The sequence below is a fragment of the Adiantum capillus-veneris genome, chromosome 13 (genome assembly GCF_014529385.1).
Source record: "Adiantum capillus-veneris isolate H3 chromosome 13, ASM1452938v2, whole genome shotgun sequence".
Classification (NCBI taxonomy): Eukaryota; Viridiplantae; Streptophyta; class Polypodiopsida; order Polypodiales; family Pteridaceae; genus Adiantum; species Adiantum capillus-veneris.
The window spans coordinates 119,132,092-119,138,969 of NC_140943.1; positions in this window are offsets into that span (position 1 = coordinate 119,132,092).

Here is a 6,878-nt window from a genome sequence, read left to right on the forward strand (position 1 = left end):
ATTGATCTTTGGATTCCTATTGCTTCCTGACTTTTTGCAATTTTGATCTTCGTAACTTCGGGCTTTGATGGCATTCTCTGCTCAATAGCTTTCGTGGTTGCTCTTTGCTCTGTTTGATATGCACTGGCTATTGCTTGATTTTCTTTAAGCTCTTCTGAAATTGTGTTCAATGGAGATGAATCATCTTCAATAAGATCTTCCATTTGAATTGTGCTTGAGGACTTTGAGCTGTCATCCGCGGGTGACCAGTCTTGGTCTTCATTCTTGGTTGTCTCTAAAGACTGCGTCTTGTTTGCATTCTGTATCTTTGACATCTTTCTGAGCCATTGGCATTCCCATTATGATGTCGTCTGGCATATCCTTTGTTATATCACATGGAATTGGGTAGTAATGTTCTGTATACTTACTTCAATGGTAGTGGAGATGATTCCCTTGCATTCTGCTTGTTTGTCTCCAGATATGCTCACAAATTCAGGAGCTTCTTCCAGCTGTGGTTGGCCACATTTTTTCCAAGTGCGAAATTGAGGTTCTTATCTAGAAGAAAATCTAGCTTTACTTCATTTGACAGCTTTTCTTCGTGTTCACCAATAATGTTGCACTTGATCATCTCACGATTTGTGTCTCAATTGACTGTTTTTGCTGTGGCAGTGTCCTTTAATTGAGCTTAATCTGCATTTTCTTTGCTTTGATCACCTGCTTCAATTGATGTTGACTCCATTGGCTGTAATATTGTACCTTTTTACAATTGTGGAGCATTATGTGCCTACATCTGAGTAACCTTTGATTTTAGAAGATCCACTGTACTTTCTGGCAGAATCTGTCTCTTTGGAAGAGATTTTGGTAGTGACCTTTGTGTAGCTTTCTGGACTTTAGCTCTCATTGACTTTGACTTTTCTATCACCTGTTCTGGCAGCTTGAGGCTTTGCATCATCTTTAGATAATCTTTGATTTCAGTCGTGCCATCCATAGGGGTTTGTACAAGATCATGAACCTATTGGTATTCATTGCCATGTGCATCTTGATATGCATATGTGAGCTTGGTCACTTGTAACTGTTTGAATACTATTGGACTTGTCGGCTTTTGACTTTGACTTGTGGAGATCAACTGAAACTTTTGTCCCTAATGATCTTCATATAAGCATTTGTCTACAAATTCTTGTGGAATCTGGGTCGATTGGAAACTTCCAACAACCATATGATCTTTCAGTGGTTTCTGCTTTGAAGGAGTTTGTTGGTTAAAGGCTCTAGGGCTTCTAAGTGGTGTAGCATTTCCTGGTACATAAGTTGAGCTTGATAAATTTGGAGCTCCCCCCTTTCTAGGGTGATCAGTATAGCTTGCTTCATTGTAAGAGTTCAGAATTGTTTGGTTCTGGTTTAGTCTCACCTTTTGGGATTCTGTACACTTTGGGTAGCATTGTTGATGTTTGGCATATGCAAACCTTCTGTACACTTTGGGTAGCATTGTTGATGTTTGGCATCTGCAAACCTTCTGCATAGTTTCCTATGTATCTTCGTGAAACATGACAAATTATTTCCCAAGTCAAGCTGTAGATAGCACCATCTTTGCCCTGATATTGTCTATCCCATGGGTCTCCTATGATATGAGCTTCTGTGGTTTCAGGACCCAAGGCATCATAGATGCTAGACTATCGTCTATATCTACAATTGTTTTGGTCAAAGTATGTGCTCGTTTGGCCACAATGTCAAAGCTTGATTTTCGATGGAGGAGAGTTTGGCTCTGAACAGATTTCTCGGTTCACCCGGGTAATATCCTTCAATTCTAGAGAGGATGGGCTATAATAGATTCTTTCCTCTGAAATGAACCATCCTTTTTTATCTATCACTGGACGCACTTCTATGAGTTGGTATGTGGGCCGTTCAAACACTGGTTGATCTTTTTTGTACATTTGCCCTTTTTGGTCTACATAGTGTGCATATGAATTATGAGTACCATACAATGCTAACATCATTCTCTTTGATGTGTCCCTTAACTCGTGAATGATTGCACACTTGTGGCAATGGATACAAAATCATTTGCAAACCTAACAGTCTTTTCAACCTTCAGTGATAACTGGACACCTTGACTAAATTCATGCAGGAATTTGTTGTTCAAAGAATCAATTTTAAGCTTTTCAGGTGTCTGCGCATCTTTATGCTCATTTTGAACTTGCAGTGCTTTTACTGGTGCTTCTAATGGTAATGCAGAATCATCTGATTGCATTAAAAGTGACAAGTTAAATGCACTTACATCGAGATTCACATTTCCATTTTGCTCTATGCCTTGCTTGGAGTTGATGTGCCCTTGTTGTCTGGATTTCTTGGACAATCTTCAGAAAAATGTCCACCTTTTTGTCCACAATCTGAGCAATATGCCATGACTGGTGGTATTTCAGTTGGTTCTGCCATGTCAAGCTCTAGATGAGAAGTTTTTGTTTCTGTGCTTGCCAAGTTGTCGACATCTTCTTTTAAAACACTGAGCATCAAGCTACAGATTGCTCCGTCTTGACCTTTGTACCGTCTTTGACTTGGTTCTCCAATTAAACTGGCTTCTATTGGTTGATCTGTTGGATCTTGCAATTCTGGTTCTCGACTACAGATCTGACCATTGTAATCCATGTACAATGACCCTGATTGCATATGCACCAACTATATGCTTTGCAGACTTGTGCAGATTTCTGGATAACCACTTGGGTTGATTTTTTGCACTTCTATCTGCACTTCATCTTTGTGCTTGCAATACCTCGCTCCACTAAAGTCGTGAACATCTGGGAGTTTATCTGTGGCCTTCTGAATCTATGGCCTTCTGAATCTGCATATAAGACTTTATCTCCATTGTAGCCATATAGTTGTAAAATCTACTCTATTGTAGTTGTGCCTGTGTTGTCACTGTTACTAGCTTGCTCTGTTGTACTTGAACTCTCGGCTCGACTTGAGTCCATGTTGACTGGTTCTGTAAAAACTGTCTCCTAGCAGGTTTTGATTTTGATTAGCAGAATTTATGTTGCTCGTACTAGCTTAATCTGCAGTCACATGTGAGTTGTGTCCCTGTTCGTCCAACTAAAAGCTAATTTGCAATGCAATTGCTTGCACTTGCCAATTTATAGCGTGCACTTTCACTTCTAGCTTCTTGGTTGAATTGTGGCTGCTGCACTTTCCAAAACTGAGCACGAATTTTTTTCTGATGCTCACAGCTTTGAGTTGGCCGTTTTCTCGCTTTTTTCGGTTGTTCTTCTCCTGTTTCTGGCTTTTTCACTGCTTGCTCGGTTTGTTTCTTTCCTAGCTACTCTTCTCAATTTTTGCTCGCTTTGCGGTGCGTAACTTTTTTTGGCTTTGCTTTTTGTTGACTTGCTCGCTTTTGTGTTGTTTGCTCGGTGTGTGACTCTTTTGGCTTTGCTTTTTTACTTCTCTGCCTCTTTCAACGACTTTCTTTTTATTTTTATTAATTTTTGGTGAATTTTTGAATTTTCTAAATTTTAAGTAATTTTATGATTTTTTATGAATTTTTGAGGGAAAGTTTTGTTTTTTAAGGAATTTTTTCTGTGGATTTTGTAATTTTTATGGTATATTTGAAGGTTTTATGAATTTTTATTGATTTATTGTGTTTTTTAGAAAATTTAGGATTTTAAAAATATTTTTTGTGAGGTTTTTACTATTTTTTCTGAAATTTTAACATTTTTTATAGAATTTTTGTGTTTTTTTTGTGAGTTATCAAATCAATTTTAAATTTTTAATGAATTTTCTACAAGGTTTTTATATTTTTATGTGAGTTTTTCTATTTTTTGAAAAATTTTAAACCTTTTTATGATTTTTTTATTTTGTGCAATTTTTTTGACTAATATACAAATAAATTAAATGAAAGTGGAAAAAAAAAACGAAATCAAAATGAAACGTAAAGGGAAAAAATGAAATTAAATTGAAACGAAATGAAATTTAAAAGAAATAAAAACGAAATGAAATGAAATTAAGATGAAATTTAAAAGAAACAAAATGAAATGAATAAAATACAAAAGTCAATGACAAAAAAAACAAGCAAAAAGACAAAAAGCTCCCAGGCACGCACGTTGAGGAAAGAGACATGAGAGGTCCCTTTTTTTTCTTTTTGTCTTCTTGTAACTTAATGAATTGCGTGTTGTGTGTGTAAGGGTGCGTTCACGCATGTGTGTGTGTGTGGTGGTTGACGGCGTTCACGCCCACAGAGGAGGGAGACGAGAGAGAAAAAGTTAGAGAGAGAGATGGTCCGTCCACGCAATTAGAGAGAAGAGAAAGTCAGAGAGAGAGATGGCGTGTCCACGCAATTAGAGAGAAAGTGAGAGAGAGAGAGAGGGAGAGTTAGAGAGAGAGAGTGTAGACGGGAGGGTGTTCACGCGCCACGAAGCCCGAGAGAGCGTCGACAACGGAAGAAGAAGGTAAAAGAAGATTATTTTAACGTCGTAGGAAACTATCCCAAGAGACCATAAAGATCTATCAGACAAAGAAAGTTCATGCGCCAAAAGGCACGCTCGGGAACCAAAAAAAGCTAAATTTAGTCCGAAAATTAGCCGAAACGCTAAAAATCACCCAAAAATCCAAAAAATTCTTGAAAATCTTAGAAAATCATCGACAATCACAATCGAACATTTTTGACACACATAAGCACACAAAAAATAGCAGTTTTCATTGAAAATATGATTTACGATAAAATCAACCCGACCCTCGAAAATTGCAAAACGCTCAAAATTTGACCAAGGAGGACACAAATGCGTTCAAAATCATGCCATAAATAGGCACACAAAACAGCTCGTAAAGATCACAAGATATCAAATTTTCATGGAATTAAGTAAAAATTAATGCAAAAATACTAAAAAAAACATGATTTTTTTTTTTTTCAAGTGTGGATCTCCACACATGGGGGATTAGTGCAGCCAAATAAAATCACAAAAATCTCATCAATTCAATTGCCAAACAATTTCATCAATAAAATCAAGACTAGGCAATTAAACCGGCAAAATTAGCGACAAAATTAGGTCAAAATTTGACGCAATTGAAGTGTGTAAATCCCTGTTTTGAGCTAAAAAATGCAGCAGTTAACCATTACACACATCAAATATGCAATCAAAATATTAAATTAATCATGGACATTAAGCACTTTTTAGGCACACACACAGTAATAAAATTGACAGTTTTTACCAATCTTTAGGTGCACACACAAAAGGGTAAATCTTGTCAAAATTGCAATGTAATTTCACAAATCATTAGTTGGGCATGACCACAACACAAATCAATCATTACAATTGAAAAATCATTAAGCACACATTGATTTTTAGGTGCACAAACAAGGGCAAAATAGTGCACACACACCTAAAATTAGGCATACACACACTCAATTAGAATGTACACACACTTGATTTTAGTGCACATACACTTGCAATTGACCATTTAAGCATGGAATTAGATCAATTAGATACACAATTAGCAATGTACAATTACCAATTAGCAATTAAACTTGTCAAATTCATACGCCACCAAATTTGGAAAATTTTGACATTACGACGGTATGAAAACGAACAATCCAAAAATTTCATAGCATCATAGTATCAACATTGCATTTCAATAACATAGCATCGGTGGAGTCTCTACACAATTCTACACATCTTTAGATTCTAGGGAGGTTGAGAATACCACCTTGATTACCTTTCCAATGAAGATCGATTGAATGGTTGAAAGCTTCAATCCTTGGTAGCAAATTACTGTGTAAGCTAGCAAAATTAGTGAAATTAGCAAGGGATTAGTGTGAAATTAGAGTGTGTAAACACACAATTGGCAAGATACGGTCACACATTAGGGAATTATGAACACATTGGCAAGATACGGTCACACATTAGGGAATTATGAACACATTGCTTCATGCACACACATCCAAAATCCACAATACCATAAACACACAAGTGAAATTAGTGAGGAAACACATTTGATTATGCCACAATTACACTAGCGTAAGCCATTGTCCCCGGCAATGGCGCCAAATGTTGGGGGTCCCATCGTTTCATAGCTCCAATGATCAACAAAATTATCAATCCGGAGGGATGAGCTACCCGGCTAGGGCATGGAAACACTCACATGATTAGTGAGCTAATAATGGCAACACGAATGGTTAACTCTATGAGGTGAGCTTCTCGGCCTATGGAGGAGCTAAGCCACAATGAAGGGCAATCTCCACATCCTCTTCTCTTCACCTCTAATCAACCCAATCACACACACTATGATTGCAAGACGCACACAACACTAATCCTATCATGCAACATTCTAATCGCAAGCACACACACATAGATCTATCGAGCACCCCACTCCAATCAAACCTACATGCACACACAAGCAAAAGAAGGCAATCACACGAGATTAGAGAGGGATTAACCACTAATTAGTTAAGATCTAGCTAATCTAAATATCATGAGAAATCATAAGAAGCATGAGAGAGGTATAGTGAAAGAGAATTAAGCATTGATTAGTGTTAACCAAGTCACATGAGCAAGGAGAAGCTCAAGGACTCCATAGCCACACACCTCAGGAGCTCTCACCAAAGAGTGCTCTCAACAAATGAGCTTGAGAACCCTAATTTCTTTTCCACATTGCCTTATGTACCTAGGGTAATAATATGAAAAAAGTAAAGAATGTTTCTGCAAAAAAAAAACTCAAAATCAAGTTACCTTGAAATAAACATGCGTACTTACGACCTTGTCGACCAACTGAGGTTGTCCTTTGGTCAACAATAATTGAATATATGTTAACTAAGTCAACGTCAGTTAACAGAAGCTGCTAAAGGCCCAAGCCTTACGGATGCACATCAAGGATGAAGACAAAGAAGTAGTAAAGATTGGAGTTACACATTTTCCACGTTTTCC